Genomic DNA, 20,436 nt, shown 5'->3' on the forward strand with positions numbered 1-20,436 from the left:
GATGAAGTCTCTCTCTTCAGCTATTTAAAAACAATTATGGTGAAAATGCAAAATAGCAATTTGGAGGCACTGGATGTGAGGCTCTCACCTTGTACACTCCACAGCCATGCCTGTGTTTTCTGCATTTGCTAGAAGGTACTATGGTTTCTCTTGTTCGCTGCCTTAGGTTTCATTTAGAAGTGTATTTCAACTAGACAAACGTGCCACACTGAAGGTCGCAGCCTTCTATTAATAGCTAACTTAAAGCCCATGACCTGTTCCACTTAATGTAGGACCAGTGACCTGATGCACTTCTCAACAGCTCTCAGACATGGCAAACATCTCTCACCGGCCAGATAGCCGTGCTGTTGCACGGCTGTGCTGGAGCTCTGCACCTGGGCACTGTGGTGGATGTGCAGACCGAGAAGCTCGAGCACTGGAGGCGAGCACAGGCTTCTAGAGAGAAGTTGCATCATTGGGTAGATGGGGAATGGAATGTATTCCCAGCTTCATCACTGACATGTTGCACAGCCTTGGGCAACTCGTGCTATTTGTTTCCATCCTTAGTTTCTCTGTTCGGTAAAAATTAAAGCATCAAATCATGAAATGTGCTGTCTACTACTTCTACGTATTTTGATTCTTACTGAGTCTGAACGTCACATATTTTTTATTTGTTATTAATCTAGAACATCTTATAGGACTTAGCATTTTTTTGGAGTTGTAATTTTTATAACTTCCTCCTTGCACTGATCTTTCTAATGTTGAAGTCAAGAGGCCCAGAGAGCTACAAAAATTCTGTCCCAAAATAAAATAAGAAATAAAAGTTCTCCACACGCTACACCAAATAGGAATAAGTAAGTAAATTAGCCTCCTAGAGAAATTCCATATACCTTAATTAAAATTGTCTGATAGCAAAATTGACCCCAGCCAGCCTTCAATCTAAGTAGCCAATAATCTGTTTTAAAGTCACAGATTTGGCCGTAACTTTTATCTCCAGGATCAGTACACAAGGGAGATTTTCATGTGGAGAACCACGAACGCCACCTCCTCAGTGATCTGCAAAAGCCAGCTAAAACTAAAATGACTGCTTTCAGTTGGCTTCCTTGAACTAAAGCCTAAGAAACTTAGGGCCCCACAAACTTTAAGAATAAAACCACCAACAACTAGTGAGCGTGGCATCAACTGCTCTTTTCTATGTCTGGCATTTGGTAGCCAGCAGCGGGCATGACAGCCCAGTTCCTAATGAGAGAAGAGGTTCTGGAGCGGGATTGTGTAAGATCTGTGTTATCCAGCACTCACAGTCAGGTGGTGAAGGTATTGCACAACTTCTCTCCCCCTATCCTCACTGCACATCAGATCTGGAAGAGAACATTCAGGTTTCTGCTCACCTGCCTGATTTGATGTTGATGATGGTGCTGATGATTTGGGTGCTGAGCCAAAGAAAATGTGGCCTTTCTCCCACTATTTCTCTGTTTATTTCTCTACTGCCCCTGTCCTCCTCCTTCCTAGGAACTATTTTTTGCCCTCAGTGCTCTCTAGTTTTGATTTGGTATCTTTTTGGTAGTTGCCTTTAAGTTTCTTGGCCAAGTGGTTTTCCCCCCATAAACTCTCTAACAGCTGGCATCACTCTAGCAGTGGTAGGAAGCTCTCTAGAGTGTTTCCCAGCTTTGTTGAGGTTTAACAACACCTCCTGAGAGAAAAGCTGTATTGTGAGGAAATGTTAGATGCCTTGTGTGAAGATATGAGAGTCATTATTATTCATTAAAAAAAACAGTACACAGTCTGGAACAAAGTTGCTGCAGGGTATAATTAAGACAAGACCTAGCTGCTGCTCCAAAACCGCATGTGGAAATTCACAGTCCGTCAGCAGTCTCATCTCTCAGACAGAAGGGATGTGGTTTTCTGTGCAGGTAAGTTATATAAATGTCCTTTTACCAGCAGTAAAGCAATCAACAGAATGAGAGATGATATGAATTGATTGCCTAATCTCATTAGGGAAGATGCAGCCACAGTACAACTTTCTTGCATAAGCACTAACATGTGGACATGTTGTACTTGACAAAGAGCTCTCACCACTAAAGTGGCTGTGCACAACACAGTAAAGATTTTGAGTTCCACCTTAGATAATGCTGAAGTCAGAATTTTACCTTTATACAACGACTGGAAAATTGGATCCTATAAATTAATGTGAAAATGTTATCAAATATCTTCGATACGGCAGGAAACCTGTCAAGCATGTGAATGTGTGTATTGTGAGTCTTAACGCTACCCTTTGGCAGGGACGCTATTTTTGTGCGTTATGAGTAGTACCAGCAGGTCTCAAAGAGAGGTAAGTCTCCAAAAGATAAAGGTGCTTGAAAATAAAGGAATCAAAAAGCAGCTGAGGCTTCCTTACTCTTCAGAGAGGCAGGCAAGAGATGCCTTTAAAAGGTAAGGAATATTGTAATTTTTTTCTTTTTACAATTTTAAATAGGTGTGGATTTTCATGTTCCAAATCCCACTAAACTGTGACCTTTCTAGCTCCTCTGCCAGAGCACAAGACGTCACATAACTTGTGTTTAGAGTTACACAAGCTGATGGAAAAACATCACATTCGAGAATTAAATTCAACTGATCTTAACTGAAAATTACACAAGCTAGAACATTTTTGGCTTCTGCCTTAACTCCACCCCAGTCCAAAGAAAAAAATATGTGTAAAGCTGCATTAAGAAACTTGAAGTGCTCACTGAGCAAAAGTACGTGAGATCTGCAGGTGCACTGACTTCTGAATCCATTTCAGAGCACAGACATAGGTACTCGTACGCTGCTTACTGCCTGCCAGAGCAGACGGTCAAAGAAACCGCGGACTCGCCTGGGCTACAGAAACAGCATTAAAAAATGCATTTCTCTCCTGTCCTGCTGGAAGGGATTCAGAAGCAAGCAGAGCCAGGCAGTTCTTATGATATCATATAAAGGTCCTTTGTGTTATTCTGTATTTGTCAATCACTCTCTGTACTGAGGAAACTAGCTGTGGGAAACAAAAACTGCAGAGATGGTGGAACCAGATCTGATGTCTACTGAGCCTGATTGGTACCATACTTGTAGTGCACTCTTGACTTTCCCCCAGTCCACATCCAGGTTGAAGGACTCCTTTCCTATACGGTGACACTCCTGTACAGACCTGGAGTCATCTGTTCCCGTTTCACACACTCATGTGTATGATACCTAGCATCTGAACAGCAGTTCAAAGTGATACTGTACCGTGTAGGCCTGAGCACGCTTAAAAATGCCCCACTAATGACTGAAATGCCAAAACAGGCTGAGACACCTGTGATACCAGCCATGCCCAGAATTACAATGGGAAGATTAGGCACTCCTATCTGAACAACTTGGAATGTGATATCCCCTGCCCTACAGATTAGAGTATTATTAAGTCAAACCATGTACTGGGGGCTATTTTTTCAATTTGACTCATGCAGTAGCTCTGCACGTTATGTTAGCATCTTCAAGCATATGCCAAGGCCATGCAGTAACAAAGAAATTTGTACCCTGGGAATTCCACAAGCGTCTGCAAAACCAGAAACAGTAAGCCAGAAACAATCTTCTGTGATCTTTAATCTGTTCTGCTGCTTCACAGAACAGCACTGTATGTTGTTATGAAAACAGACTAGAAACCTGAATGTGCTGCTGTGTACTATTCTTACATTTTTACATTTTCATATACATAATTAAGAGTATATTTGGAAACACAGATCAGCAGGCTGGGTGGGGAGGATGAGGGGCAGACGGTTAAATAGAAATGTGACTGCAGCAGCCTTCCTCCAAGAGAGGAAATGCTATCCTGGGAAAAAACATTCCGCCAAGAAGACTTTCTTGAGACTGGCTGTTACTTAAAAAAAAAAGAGAAAAGGTCATCCTTCAATAGCACTGATATGTATTTATGAATAGTTTTCATTTCTCTTCTCTTGTTTATAAACAAGCCCTTAACCTTCTGAGGGCAAGATGGAGAATCATGCATAGCTTTGATGTTAGACAAATGGTGGTTTCTTTATCAAGCACTTCAAAAGGGATCAAAAATTTGAAAGACTCACAATTCCAAATTCCTATAAATCGAAACCAGTTAATTTTATATTAATAATTTTGAGAGTAACATTTCATAACGAAACAAGCCAAATGCAATAATATTTTTCCACCCACTTTTGGGTCTAATAGCTTTTCAATGTCTGAGCTACCTTCAACCACATCTCACAGAAGCAGCAAATTCAGCAATATTAAGCTTCACTAGTTCGAGGAAAACGAGGAAGTTTTAGTAAAGTTCTTAGTGAAAAGGAAAGTTACAGGGTGAATATGACTGTCCCTAGACACCAGAAATCCAATACGGGAGTGGGACATGGATGCCCAAATCCAAGCAAACCTTCAGTCAGAGTTCACAGGTTGTTAGAGCTGGGACGTAACACTGCCCCAAGCCCCCAGGTCAGGCAGCAACAAGGAGCTAGGTTGGGTCAGCATCTCCTGACAGAAGCATGCATTTTACTGCTACTTCCATTATCTGTGATATGACCCTTTTTTTAGGAACTGTTTGCAGTGTGCACAGGAAAGTACTACTGAGCAGGAGCTGCGACAGCTACCACAGTATCCATTATTTAAGTCCTTGGTTTATTTTTTATACCTTAACATTTTGATTGAATTATTTACACATATATGAGTATTTCTCGAAAGGGGAATTTCCAGGCAGCAAGTGTGAATGTGTGTTACTATTTGCTCTGGAAGTGCTTGTCCTGCTCCATCTGGGAGCACAGATTACACCCTGTGACCTACCTGGGTAACTAACTAGAACAACTCCAACAGCAAACCACGAATACAGGGTCAGATACTGTAATGATAATGGCTACGATGCCGGAGAAACGTATGTAGTGCAAAACTCCCCCCTAGCCTTAACCACAGTCAGGTCTGCCCAAGAACCAAAATAACTAATTGGGTATGCTCCTTGCACCTATCTGGTCCTTCTTAAAAATATTACCACGCACTTTCACCATAATGGAAACAATTTACTATTTTTAACAGCTTCCACTCTATCAGTTATATTTGAGGCCTTTAATTCAAACTTGTTCAATAATGTCACCCAGACCTTAAGTCTCAGTTTATAATAATTTTAGCCACTTTACTGTACTCTTATCAGCCACATTTGCTTCTCTTTTTTTTTTCTGTTCTTAAGCTTCTATAGCTTAGCACTTTTAAGATACCAGTGGTGTTTACCCTGCATTTTTCCACACTGAATTAAGAATGTGGAATTTGAACCCGTTATCTTTACCAAATCATTTTCTGCCTACCATGTTAACTCCAGCTTGACTCCTGTTTAGTTCTCACTTTATCTCTGCTGAAGGGCATCACTGTGTGTTCAGTACATTAAGCTCTGTGTTCCACTTCCAGCTAATTCCAGACCACTTCAGACAAACAACCAGTAAGCAGCTCAAACTTACTTCCTAGGATCTGGAAAATAAATCTTACAGCAAATTGGCTTTAAAATGAAATAGCCATAAATTTAATAAAAAGAAATATTGCTACATCCTTTGCTAAGGTTTTGAATGAAAGAGTGAAATAAAGGCTAGAGCTATGCGGATAACTTACTTTGTGCTCAATTGAAAAATTAAAAAAACTGAACTGCAGAAGAATTTAGCAAACCAAGAAGCCCATAGTAATTTTATTTTTGGTTGACCAAAATGTCTTACTACTTTTGAGGGTTTTTTTTGTAACACTATTTTAATTCATTTAGCTTTGGGGACAATTTTCAACACAATGACAATGTTAATCTGAAATTAATCAATGAAACAGGCTATCACAACTTTTCTGAAATTAAAAAAAAAAAAAAAATCAGCCTAAACTTTTTGCTGAGTTTAACTGACATACAGTTCTGCTCCTCATAAAAGCCTACTCGTCAGTGAAAAACTGTTCACCAAAATTATAGTTTCTATAGTTCTCACCAATAAAGAAATGCAAAGTTATTAATATTCTTCATTAACATTTCTTGGCAGCTTTCCCTCCATGAAGATTAAATGCCTGACATTTTTATTAGGCGACAAACTGGAGATCTGATCTTCTATGGGAACTATTCTATTTGTGTTTTCAACTTCCACTGGACTCCCCGTGTTTATAAGCACAAAGGATATTCAAAGCTAGCCAACAAGGGCTGGCAAGTGTAAGGACCCTGAACATCTATCCTCCCCTTCACAGAGAAATCTCAGAACAGATTTTATATCTATGCTGAGACTGTGACCAAGAATATGCCCTCTAGCATTGCAGTGTGGCCCAAGGAGTCGTACGTGATTCCCCACAGCATCTGAAGTACAAGAAACTTATTTTCCAGTGCTAATGCTAAGCTGCTTTAGTGTCCTTATACATTTGTCCTCCTGAGTAATTCTGCAAACTGTTTTAAGTGATGCAGCCCTTCAAAACACTGTGTCTGTGTTGAGTTCTCCCTTCAAAAAGTACAAGGATACGCTACTGGCATGGCAGAGAAGCAACCAACCCAAAGTCCACACCAGAAAGACCAAGTGTATTATCCAAAAATGTATTTTTATGATCTTCTCTGGACTGATACTGTGTGTTCCAGTTCCATGGATACATCGTGAATTGTATTTGGTTTTCTTCTCTCTAGCTACATTTAAATTGCAGTCTCTCTCTCTCTCTCTCTCTCTCTCTCTCTCTCTCTCTCTCTCTCTCTCTCCCCCCCTCTCCCTCCCTCCCTCCCTCTCCAGGAGTTCCATAGTTTGAAGTCCCCATCTGTGTCTGTAGACCTGAGCACTGAGAGTCTGATGCTACTTGTTTTACTGTACCCTTGTGCTAAGATACGTCATACTTGTAACTGCTAACGTTAGGCTTTCTCCTGTGCAGTTTGTAATTTTCTGGTTTCTGAAGAGTTCACACTTTATCTCTTCTCCCTTCCTTACACAACTCCTCCCTGTCTTGTATGTTCCTTCCTCTTTTGAAAGTACAAAAAAATCAGTTGCACTAGGGCAGGGGCTTGTGAAGCTCTGAAGTCAATTATACAGACTATATCCAAACTGGTACTGTGTAGACATAGTTACATTTGTGTGTGTTATTTTTTTCTTGAGACCCAATTAGATACAAAATCACTAAGATGAATTTGGCCTTCAAGATTCCTTACTTTTATGATGGACTCTAAATATATAGGCACAAATCTCTGAAATACATCCTCTCTATTAGAAGTAACAGGCTGAATTAGCTGGAAAAAGCATTGAACCAAAGGTGCTTTTATAACTTTCTGAATAATTCATTAACATAGTCATCTGCTCACCACTTAGGTAAGAATGTGTGCGTCTGACAACTCAATTTGATGCATCAGTAGAACCCAGTGGAACAGAAAAGCTAGCAGAAAGACAACTCTGAAACTAAAGGCTGAGACAGTGAAAGTGTGGGAACAGAGATACGTGTAATTTGTAAAACAGTCTTACGGCTTAGAGATTCCTCATCATCCTTCTAGCCAAGGGTCACAGGCTATCTGCAACTACGAGCAAAATGAAGGGTGTTCACTTAGTGAAGGGAGATGAAGGCATCCTTGTCTTTGCTGTCCTCCCCACTTCCCCATCATAAAACAGCTAGTGGCCATGGCAAGAAGGTAGAGAAACAATATTCTTGTTGGTGTCTAAAGCACTGAAATTTAGCCAAACAGCTCTAAATAATATCTTTATATGTATACTGCTGAGAATCTGTTAAAATATTTAATGCATCATACCTGATTTTCTCCTTTCTCTCCCTTGTAAGTTACTTCTAACAGTGAGACACAGGTGATGTAAATTTGGATGTAAATTTGCTCATGAATACCTTGGGTATCCATGTTAGCCATGCCAGGTAAGAAGGAGATACATGTGGATGTTTTCTCCTCACAGAAGCATAATGAGCATGAAAGATGTTCTCTGTGTCTCAGAGGGCAGGTAAAGTTTTCTTTCGATGGCTGGAAAAACTAACGCACAACTTTGTGGTAGCAACTGCATTCCTGCCTTGTTAAAACCGATACACACGGTATTTCTTTTGACTCTTTCCTGTCGTATTTGCTGTAGTCTTGCTATGTAACTGCCCTGATAGTACACTTTAAATGCACTTTAAATCAGTACAGCAATACCTCTTAGTCTGTACAATTGTGAGTAAGCAAGACTTCAGCTGCCTCTTAGTAAGGCAGGAATCCATCCGCCAGAAAAATGGTTGCGTTACATGATTATGTGAGATGGTGTTTACAACGCATGTAATTTCAAGGATAAGGTATAAATCTCCTTACCGTTCTATATAGATTTATCATTGTTATCTAATGCTGCTGTTGTGTCAATTCTGTCTTAACTCTAAAGCTTAACGTTCACCATTTCGCTCTCCTTCCCCAAAGTTCTGATGCGCAACCAAAATGGAGACCTCCTATCTAAGCAAAGAGGAACATCTGAGCCATCAGGATACCCACGGGGTCAGAAACGTACCCTGCCTTGCAGGGACAACTTCCATGTCTGCATGAGTGTGCAGACTAGAATGGATCCCGTCTGCCCCAGAGGAATAACTTCTGTCGACCATGCTCTCGTTAAGTGCAATGCCTTTGTTGACATGGACTTTTGCCACACCCTATTAGAAAAGCAGCATTTTTTGCTTCGGCTGCTGGAATCTGTGAGTAAACAATGCTCTTTTACCGAGTACCAGTGACAGGCCTAACTCTTGAAAAATGAAAGGCAACAGCCTCAGTGTCCAACAGCTTATGTTCTAAAACAATGTGAACCAAATGTTGGATTTCCCGTCAACGTTAAACACCTGCAATTGCTGTATGTAATTTCTGTTCAGTAATTCTAAAACTCTTACTGAGTCTCCTTATCTCTGAGGCATTAAATCCTGGACTAGTGCTCAGTAAAACAGCTGAAATACCACTAATTTAAAGGAGTAGCAACTTCCACTTGGTTTTTTTCTCTCCTGTGGCTTGTTCCAAGAACAGAGATCAATAGGTGACCCTTTGACTTTTCACTTAAACGCAAGATAATTAAATTGTGAAGTGATGAAATTATGAAGTGATGAATTCTGGGGAGGAAGATGTGTCTTAGCTACATGTCATTTCCAAACCACACTGAAGAATTGGACTCTTTGCAAAGAGGGGGATGCTGGGGCTCAGTCCAGTAGCCCTTTAATTACTCTATTTCTCTAATTTGTTCTACTCAGATCTAGGAATGGAAGAAAGGAGGATGATTATTAAAACCTCTACAGTGAATAGAAAATAAGTGAAAAAAACCCACCATAAATAGAGCCTCTAAACACATCTGGGTATTACTGAATGACAAAACTAAAAGATGGGGGACTGTTTTTTTTTCCTTTTCTATTGGTCAATTATACTTTTTAATAAATATACTTCAAAAGAATACTAGGGTTGCAAAATCAAAAAATATAAGTGCTAATCAGCAAATCTGACCTATTGCATCACCCCAGCAAAGGAATTTCAACCTAGAATTCTTGCCTTGAGCCAAAAACTTGTTGTTTTAAGGGACTTTCTTCATTCCTCATGTACAAAGCTTGTGTCTTCAGCACAGGTCAGAGACGTGTGGTCTCTGAAAACATAACAGAGACTAAGTGCAATGAAGGTATGTGGGATTTTGTTCTTTTTCTGTCATATTGATGAGACAATTCAAACCTTTTAAAGTGACAAGGGACTAGAGGAGGGCTGTCCAAATATATGTAATAAACAACACCGGTTTTATCAAATGAGTCCCGTTAAAAATGAAAAGGAAAGTAATAATATGGACCTTGATTAATATATATGCTGGACTGAGATCTTGTTTAGTCATTTGCAGTCTTGCATTACTTCTGTCCTAGCATGCTAACTTGTTGTCGGCTACAAGCTGATGACTTCAGCTGCAACAGTCGCCCTCTGTTAGAGCAAATAAGGTGATTAATGAAATTGTTATGCAGACAGCAACTGAAGCCAAGAAAGAAAACTCCCCAGACTTGATTCTCCCTCCTCCAGAAGGAAAAAAAAAATCTTACCCATAGCTGACACAACTGAACCAAATGCATCTACAGGGAATGGGTAGTTAAGGTACCGACAGAAATACAAGGTTTCCATTACAAACGGCTGTCTGGATCTTTCCTGTGCCACCTCAGAATTGCTCACTCTGCTGCCCAGCCCACTCTGCAAACTCAAACCAGCTCCGGATCAGACATCCAACTGTTAACAGCTCCATGGGAGCTCTAAAAGAGTATTGCACTCTTGGCATCCTGTCTTTCTCCATCCCACTCCTACAGTGGGGAAAAAAAGATGACATGCTCACTTTAGGATACTTCCCTTCCTTCTTTCAATCCGTGTCACCTCTTCCTGAAACCTGGGATTACATACCAGCAGAGCTGATAGGCTAACCGTCAAGCGGTTCACTCTCGACGGTGTGGCCTTCACACAGAGAAGTTATACGCGTAGCAGAATTAAGTGGGTAGATCAAACCTAAAACCTTGAACCTGAAGACGCTTGTATTGCAAGAACGTTTGAAATCAAACTGAAACATCACAAACCATCCTTTTGTCTGTATGATGAACACAGAAACGACCTCTGTTGTGGTTTAGACTGCTTTCAATGAAAATCAACCTCACAAATAATTTTAGTGGTGGCTTTCATAAAAAAAAATGCATGGTAATGTTCCTGATCTCTGGTATGACAACTGGAATGTTTTAAGTGGGAGGGCAGCTAAATAGGTAATGACAAATTATATTCATCTGGTGTGAACTGTGGGTGAATTAATCCTGAAATTGTGAAACTTTTGCTCCGTAAGCTTTACCCAGCACTTGCATGAATAACTGCCAAGATGGAATCATATGACCCCATGAATCAGTCTCTCCTCTGTTGACATATCAATGGTTTTTTTATTATCCTATTCTACTAAAAACAGAAACGCGCTTGTAAAAGCAAAGCTTATCAACTTAATGAAAGGTTGTCCTGCTATGCAAAATAACATACTAAAGGATTATTCATCTAAACTGAGACCTGTACTTTATTTATCTGAGTTCTGGAGGATGTTGAATGTCATCTGCCTCCAACTGGAGTCCACATACTTTGGCACGAATAAACATTGCAGGTAAGTTATGACATTTTATGTGCACAGCATCTCCCAGGATTTGGGAACAGGATGAAAGTTCATTTTGCTAGAAGCCAAGCAAACGGAGGTTAGTAAAGTTGCCTTTGGCTGTAACTGTGAAATGTCTCTTTGTGAACTTTTGAACTGTTTAATCCACAACCTCACAGTAACACAGCATGCATGAAACATGGGACTTCAGCATTTTTAAGTACAGCTAAAGCTGTAAAGCTGAGTGAAAAATCAGATACTGAGCGTTTACTGCAACTGTATGGAGGACAGAGGGAGTTGGAATTTCCTTTCATTTTTATTCCCATTCCGGATGGATTGTGGTGTGAAGTAGTTTATGAGCAGCATCAGCCAATGACCATACAGAGCACCCAGCTTCAGGGAACAGGCAGCTCTGGAAAGTCGTTTTATGGGCTGATAATCAAACAGTAAGTCTGTTGCTTGACACCAGGCAGCTACCGTTCAAGGTATGCACAAACCTGTTGCATACGCTTCAGAAAATCTTCTGCCAGATTGCAAAGCCACACTTCCTGTTTAAACCAGGATTCAGGGTTTTGTTTTTAATAAAGGAGTCAGATTCTATGATAACAGTTGCACTCCTATTCTAATGTGCTCACTTTTAAAGCAGGTCAACTTTTTAGAAAAGATAATATTTGCAGTTCAACATTCAATGCTTGCAAGTCTCTTTTATATGTTCTATTCTGACAATATTTTCCCTGTTTATTTTGCATCTCCCCATCTAGCAGTCTCTCCTTCAACCGCAGCTGCATGAAAAGAAAAAGAGCACCAGTTACGTGTTCCTTTCCAGTTTCAGCTTGTTTTTCAGTCTTTTCTATGTGTTAATTCTTTAAAACTTGTATGTGTGTAAACACATACACATCTAGGCCTCATTCTCATACATAAGCAGAAAATAAGTAAGAGAAGGCTTTCAACAATCATCACTGATTAGGTTGTCTTTTAATTTTTGCTGTCTCAACGTTTTACTCACTGGAGTGAACCTCTAGGGATGTACACCCAGTTCTCTGAAAAAATCAGGCTCCTATCCAATGTCTCAAGCTGCTTCTGAAAGCAGCCATATTCTATACAAAATAGAAATAAATGGTTATTAATGAGATGTTGCAATGAGATTCTCTCAGCGTTCCTCCTTTGACAGGCTTGCCAAGCAACTTCTCCCCAAGCCTGCAAGACTTCAGGCACCAACAAGTCACATGGAGGGGGGTACATCATATGACAGAAGAGAGGCTCTTTCATTAGACTGCAGTAGAGCAGCGTTGCTGCTAGAGCACCGTTTCTCCGAGCACTAATACCCGCAGTGTAACACAGCCTAGGTGCAGCTCAGCTCCCGCTTCCTCTCCGTGTTTTATGATCATTTTGCAGGACATCTGGCCGCAGGGTCACTGGGGAGAGCAGCCTCACCAGCTGTGTCTGACGGGTGGGGTCATGGCATAGGAGAGAGGCCGTGGTGTGTGCTGGAAAGGAATGAATGAAGTATCTGGTTGTGCAGGAGTACAAGCCGGGAGCCAACTATCTGAGTATGACTCTGCATGTGAAACGTAACTGACAAGCTAAGATCTGAAGTAGAATACAGACATATTTCAAAGGCAGCTTTGTCACAGGCATCCTGGTATATTTAACTTTGAAAACACCTCTACTTTTGAAGCAACTATCTCATCATGTACTCACATACATAAATCAACTGGATTCCTTTTTTCAAAAGGAAATACTATTTTCAATACTTTCCTTTTCCAAAGTAGTATTGAAATGAACACCTTTTCCATGTTGAAGTGTACCAAACTATACATACATAGAAGCATGGCCTCTTTATCAAGTATAGCTCTGTTTTCCCTTTCATGCCACGCCCACGTGTTTACTGCTTGCCTTCACAGAACAGTCTAGTGTTAAAACCAGTTATGTCTCACCACAGAATGTGGTTTATACATATGAATCACGCTAGAAGGGCTGCCTAGCAGCCACCATTTTCTCTAGAGGTACTTTAAAAGCCTCTTGCCATGTAAACCATTTTACTGCGTGAGCGATTCCTTAGCAGAGATTCTGAATTCTACAGGTCATACACATGTAAAAATGCTGTTGTTGTAAAGGTAGCCAAGTTGTAGTAGAAAGACGCCTATTACTTGCCAAAATGTAAATTACCAGTGCCTCAGGCACGTTTATTCATGCTCTGCTACACTACTTTGTTTAAGAAGTGAGCAGGTCTATTCTCTAACAGGCCTGCTCTTTTGGGTGAGGAGAGGAAACCTGCTGGCCTTTCTGGCTTTTTGACACTGTGCACCTGTTCCTTGCGTACGCAGGAAATTGGTTTGCCCACACTTTGCATGCCCAAAGCAGAGGGACTAATGAAATACTCTGCAAAATACAGGATTTTACTGTGACCAAAGACTTTTCAGGAGACACTTCATGCGATGGAAAAGGTCTGTGAAATATAATAGGAAATGCACATTATTTTGAACTATGACTGTGAAACTCTAAAAGATATCCCTGTCATGTAATCTGCTCCAAAACCCTATGCAGAAGACATAATTTTTACTTTAATTAAAGATCAGAGAAGTTTCAAGCTGTTCTTATTTCCATTTGGACTCTTGGTCAATTTAGTCCGAAACCTGGGAACTACACCATGATTTGAACCTGACCTACTGTCTGTATTCCTAGCTCCTGCTGAGCACAACTCTGGCAGCCATGAGGGGTCTCAGGCTGGGATTCAGGAATTGCGGTATGCAGAGCTGCAAGGTTCATAAACTTGAGTAATTAGGAGGTTCTGTTACAACAGAGTAACTGTAAACAAAACCAAAGAAAACAGGAATTGCAGCTTCATGAGTTGTGTTGTATCCTGGCCTAGCTTCGGAGGGGTGAGATGATCCGACTACTGCTGTTACAACTTGACAGTGCCGAACAGGACAGTTTATTATTCCTACAAAAGACGTGATGCACAAAGCACTTTGACCTGGAATTTCAGCCAATTCTTTGAAACTTATTTCTACTTTCTTTTGAAAGTAAGAGTTTCTACAGCTCAAGTTTAGGATTGTTACTCTTTGTAAATAAGGAACAAATGTGAGGAAATCTTAGTCTTAGGAAAAACTATCCATCCTTACACCGTGTTTCCTTGCAGCAGATACATAACCTCAGCACTGTAAAGCTGTATACACAGCGCTGTCTGCACACTCAGACGCACATCTGTTAACCACCTTTTCCATGTAACCCCTTTGTTTTAATAGGCAAGGCTATAAATGCTGTTAAGAGAACAGATTCACCCCACTGGCTGAGGCAGGTAGGGCCTGTTCCCATCCCTTAACGTATGGGAGAAGGAACTGGACACAAGGCATGTCCACACAGAAGCTGGAAGGATTAGAGTTGATTATTCACTGACTACTGCTGCATACAGCTGGTAAGGAGCTGCAACTGCGTTTTATAATCACAAGAGTCAAATACAAGCTTGACTTAGGAACTTAGGACCATTTCTATATATATATTTAAAATTAGATACTAAAAAACCCAAAGGTGGTCTGATTTCCAAGTGAAAAGCGGTTGTGCAGTGGAAGTTACTGTTGTTCTTACTGTGTTTGTCCTTGAAACTGCAATGAATGTACTCAAACGAAAAGTGTGCTAGCACAATCACTTCCTTCATCAAGGGAACACCACTGAACTTGCAGAGCAGCCCTGAGAATGTTTCAGCCTCCTTACAACTACTTAGTTGAGAAAACAGTTACTGGTAACTTGGATTTCTTTGCAAATGAGTGTGGAGCTCGGTTCCTCAAAGCATTCAAAGAACAAAAACTATCAAGTGTAACAATCACATTAGTTCCTCGCCTTTCTGCAAGACATTCATCTAAACATCTAAGAAAGCAATTTTCATGCTAACACCAGAAAAATGTAGCTTGTGCTGAGTGTGTGTCTCTTGCAAACAACAGTGGTCCCATCCAGTTTATGGTGTATAATACAGAAATGTAAACTATAACTTGGCTGTGTCCAAGGGTACGCTACACGCAGGACCTGAGCTGGCTCGTGGAAAGCAGCTTTAGGCAAACACAGGTACAGAAGTTCAGCACAGGTGCATATGCTTTCCCAAAATAATTAGTCTGTGCCTCACCCACAAGTGCTAACCTTAGCAGCACAAAGCAGGGTATTGGTGATATATCTTCAGAAAGTACAGCTGCTTTTCCAAGAATTCATTACAAAAGCAGAACATCAGCCAGATAGTGTTCCCTCAGACCTTTTTTGTAACCTATTAGATTCTTCACGACAAAAAAATAGATTTTAGCAATTTTTGTCTTAGTGGCAAAAAATAATCTTGTGATTTGTATGTTGAAAAGGGAGTACTCTGTTGCATACAAAAAGTGAACTATGTTCCTGGAAACAGTCTATAAACACCAGTCAAGATAAGGACAAAGGAAGAGGAGGATTCTTTCATTGAGAAGTTTGATGTTAGACTGAGGGGGGAAAAGTACTCAAACCCTTATTATTATACTATCAAGCACAGGGAAAGAGCTGAAGTATGACTTTTCTTTTTTATATTATAGAGCCCTAAAACTTCAAGGCATTAACAGCAGCCTATTAAACAATCTCATGTTAAATGATGGGGAAGGGAAAAGGAAGTATCAAGTCAAAGATGTAGGTTTAAAATAGTGTATCATTACAGAGACTATTTTAGTGTGATAAGGTCAGTGATATTCTTTTCTCCAGAGGCAACACTGCTCAAAAAAAATAACATGCAGAAACACAGAGAAAACAGGTGAGTTCTACACGGCTTTTCACCAGTAAGCAATGTTAGCAAAACAGTCTGTAAAAATGAATACAGCCCTTCACCATCTAGGATCTTGTGGTACGAGCCAGAGAAGAGTTCACACTTGGAGAGAAAAGATATGTTTGCTCAGTCCACTGCTGACCAGAAATACTGCTCGATTCCATATGCTGAAGCGAGGGTAAGGAACAGAATGACAAAGTGTTCTGTTCTTTTTTTGTTTGTTTGTTTGTTTTCAAAAAGAACATCCCAGTGGGGACTGCCTGAAACTTTGCTTACAAGATGCTGGTGCTGAACATCTGTACTTTGACAAGCAGTGTTTAAAAGCTGTTTGTCATTACAGCTTTGTTTCTGCATTATCTAATGAGAGCTGCATAAATTATCACCTTAGACAGTGTAAGGTACCTGACAGTCATGTTCCTAAACACATTTCATCTCTACGTTTCCCAGTTGGAGGGAACAAGGTCCCAGTTGCTGGGATAAGGTTCCTGGTAAAGCATTTGTGCCAGCTGTTGTACAATATTTGCTTACTTCAGCGAGCGCAGCAAAGACGGCATTGCCTGACCATCTTATCCTCTGAAAGGCACCAGTGAGATATGTTAATTAAAATAGCTCCCCAAAAGTTATACTTCTACATTTAAACTCCAAGCTCCAACAGATGCTGGTTTAAATGATGTCTGATTTGGTCAATGAGATGGCGCTATTAACGATACTGTCCCACAGACTGAAAGGAGATGCCAACACTCACTCAAGTTGGAAAGAAATTGTAGAAAAATGGCAAAAGAGTCTTTTAGCATGGATAATTATCCCAATCTTGTGTGATATCTGAACTCACTTGCAGACGCGATGTTAAGAAAGCTGGGGAATATAGAATCATAGAATGGTTAGGGTTGGAAGGGACCTTCAAAGGTCATCTAGTCCAACCCCCCTGCAAGGAGCAGGGACATCCCTGACTAGATCAGGTTGCTCAGAGCCTCATCCAGCCTGGCCTTGAACGCTTCCAGAGATGGGGCCTGCACCACCTCTCTGGGCAACCTGTTCCAGTGTTCTATAACTCGCATTGTAAAAAATTTTTTCCTAATTTCTAATCTAAATCTACCCCCCTCTATTTTAAAACCATTACCTCTCGTCCTATCGCAACAGGCCCTACTAAGCAGCCTTTCCCCATCTTTCCTGTAGGCCCCCCTTGAGGTACTGGAAGACCCCTATCAGGTCTCCCCGGAGCCTCCTCTTCTGCAGACTGAACAGCCCCAACTCTCTCAGCCTGTCCTCATAAGAGAGGTGCTCCAGCCCTCTGATCATCTTCGTGGCCCTCCTCTGGACCTTCTCCAACTGGTCCATGTCCTTCTTGCGTTGGGGGCTCCAGAACTGGACACAGTACTCCAGGTGGGGTCTCACCAGGGCAGAGTAGAGGGGGAGAATCCCCTCCCTCGACCTGCTGGCCACGCTGCTTTTGATGCAGCCCAGGATGCGGTTGGCCTTCTGGGCCGCAAGGGCGCATTGCCTGCTCATGTTAAGCTTCTCATCCACCAGCACTCCCAAGTCCTTCTCCTCAGGGCTGCTCTCAATCCATTCCCTGCCCAGCCTGTGTTTGTGCCTGGGATTGCCATGACCCAGGTGCAGGACCTTGCACTTGGCCTGCTTGAACTTCATGAGGTTGGCATGGGCCCATCTCTCCAGCCTGTCAAGGTCCCTCTGGATGGCATCCCTCCCTTCCAGCGTGTCGGTGGCACCACACAACTTGGTGTTGTTGGCGAACTTGCTGAGGGTGCACTCTATCCCACCGTCCATATCGCCGACAAAGATGTTGAACAGGGCCGGGCCCAGCACGGACCCCTGAGGGACGCCACTCGTGACCGGTCTCCACATGGACATTGAGCCGTTGACCACCACTCTCTGAGTGCGGCCATCCAGCCAACTCCTTATCCACCGAGTGGTCTGTCCATCAAACCCATGTCTCTCTAGTTTAGAGAGAAGGATGTCTACCACAGTAGAATGAATCATGAATAGCATTGTGATCCCGCAACATTCAGCTACATTCCTGCTAGTCTACCTGTGCTTCCACAGCTCCTTCATCAGTCATCATATTAGGATTACAGAGGAATTGTGATATATGTGTACAGTTTCCTCTTACTTTAACAAATAGTTTTGAACAGATTTTGATGGTGTAAACATCACAATTATCTTCAGTTGTTCTCTGGACTTAAGAGTTTGCGGATTGTGTGGGATCTACACCACAGATGAAGCTGACCAAAAGGTAATGGGTCTGAATACCATACACAGATGCCAAACCTCTAAAATACCTTCAGTAGCATCTGTTAAAACTCACTGTTATGAACTGAGACATTTCTCCTCTTAAAGCTACTGTTTCAGGCCCTCTACAAACTCTGGCACCTATCATACTTGTCTGCCATTTGAAAACTTATCTTTTTAACAGCATCAGCTATTCTGTAGAGCGGGTATGCACTGGAGATAGTGGGGAGAGGGAGAATCCTCCCTCCAGGCAGCATGTCCCACTATTTCAGCAATGCTCAGTTAACCTACCTGGCCACAACAGCCCTATTCCCCCTTCAAAGCTGTGCCAGCACAGAATCAGAGTTAAGGTTCGCTGGAAGTGATCTTTAACTGCGTGCAAAAACATCTTGATGTATATTATCAATGCAATGCTTACTATATGTGCAGGTGGCAGGGGAGGAAGTGGTTTCTTCCAAATGAAATACAAAATGCTGTGCTTTAAAAAAAATACGTTTCCTTATTAGGGACAGTGACAGGGGTTTTTTTTAAGACAATGGGTAGGTTATTAGCTAGACATAGTCTTTCGTATCATATAGGTTGAAGTAAAACTGATTGTATTAAATCCACACCACAGCATCTATTAAACCCATGGTATAGAATGACTTTGTCCCACAATCAAATTCTATATTTTTACAGACATTTGTTGGAAAAAAATGAGCTTTTAAATCCATTTTTATAGGTGTATTTATGATAATAATACTATGTAGGTGCATCTATAAATTCCAAAACATTTGCTTTTCTGGTTGATCATCATTTTGCTCAGATATTTCTATTTAAACTAGAATTTGGTGCAGATGTTGCCAATCTGAAAAGGACTATTTCTAAAACATTAGTGAGAAGCATTCAGTTGTTTCCAAGAATTATTTAAAAGTTGGGGGAAATGAAAGGTGCAAATACTGTACATCTCTGTCAAAAAAAAAAAGGGGGGGGGGGAATGTATCAGTGAGAATCCTGGCGGAGATGTAATCCTTTGGGGTAGCTAAGAAATGCAGTTTTGTTCTGGCTGTGTTCTGAGAATTTAAAAAACATACTTTGTAAATACACCCTGGATTTATTACACAGTAAGACTAGCCATCTGCCAACATTCTATTGGCACTGCTTGTATGGACATATATATACACCAAGTGGAAATTTCCATTGACTTAGAGGGGCTTTCAGTGCTCTATTAGAATTTCACATGCACGCATAAGAAAGCTGCACACAATTCACATTGGTCCTGGAAAACATACCAATCTCCAGAACAATCAAAAACTGCCAAGGCAATCATGTATTAATGCTAGTCTGCAGTCCTTCTGCTAGTATTTAAAAGAAATTGCAAATTTAAATTCAGTAAGTCCCTACAATATATAACAAGAATTAGTCTGTGGTTCAGTGAGGCTTTAGCAGCATCCCTGTTCATATTTGTTATAGCAGGATCCTAAACTACCAGACTAAGAATGCAGGAAAGCCCCATATGCACTGTGAAGTTTTTCAAGAATCTATCAAGCTCCAGTCTAATATGTGAATTTGTACCAATGTAATTTCATTAATTTACCTCCAAATTGCAAAACAAGCATTTCTGATGTATTAACAAACAGCTCACCACTTCAGCAAAATTTTGCAGGAAACATCTGAAGACAGACTAGGCTGTCGCGTTCTAAGCCCTCTCATCTGGCTCCACTGTAAGTTCCTCTGGTGGAAATACTGACAGCTGTTTAGTTTAAAAAGCTCAATACATCCTTTTTGGCTGCTGTGCCTCAGCTGGTCCTACTCTGGAACTAAGTGGTTAGCATTTCTGCCTCTCCTTGACCGCTTTTAAAAGCTACTGTTGAAAGCAGTAAAGGCACGTAACCAGCACACCCGTTCTGCTTGTGGATTTGCTGTCCAGGGGTACTCTAGCTGGCTGCGGGGCCAAAGCAGACGGAAAGCTGCAAAACGCGTAGCGGCAACACAATGCTCTCTCGTGGGATTTCTTCACATGCCTCTAGTCCAAAAACTCATATAACTTATAACCAAATAATAGAGTGCAGTCTGGTAGAAATACAGTGTGCAATAAATCTAAGATAGCTTATTGATCCAATGACTGCAATGTCAACAGATGCCCAGCCCCAAGTACTTTGCCTAGAATTCCTAAGAGCGCTACAGAAGTGCTGCAACTGATTACAGAAAATCTTTTCCTTGCACTAGGGGTCATTTCAGGATATGCTCACTTTAATACCATTTGACTTCTGCCAAGTTCCTGGTTAGCAAATGCTTTTTATGTTACAGCTGCAAAAAAAAGCTTCTGAGGTCGTTTTTCTACCAGTAACTACAACTGTGGCACTCTGAATTTTTTAAAGACTC

The 20,436-nt window shown here is 41.1% G+C and overlaps 1 protein-coding gene across 2 annotated transcripts in view; it reads right to left on the reverse strand.

Moving 5' to 3' along the window:
• Nucleotides 1–20,436, reverse strand: part of KLF13 (KLF transcription factor 13) — a 34,984-nt gene that overhangs the window by 5,986 nt on the left and 8,562 nt on the right. The window lies entirely within an intron of this gene.

The sequence above is a fragment of the Chlamydotis macqueenii genome, chromosome 12, assembly GCF_036417535.1.
Source record: "Chlamydotis macqueenii isolate bChlMac1 chromosome 12, bChlMac1.mat, whole genome shotgun sequence".
NCBI lineage: Eukaryota > Metazoa > Chordata > Aves > Otidiformes > Otididae > Chlamydotis > Chlamydotis macqueenii.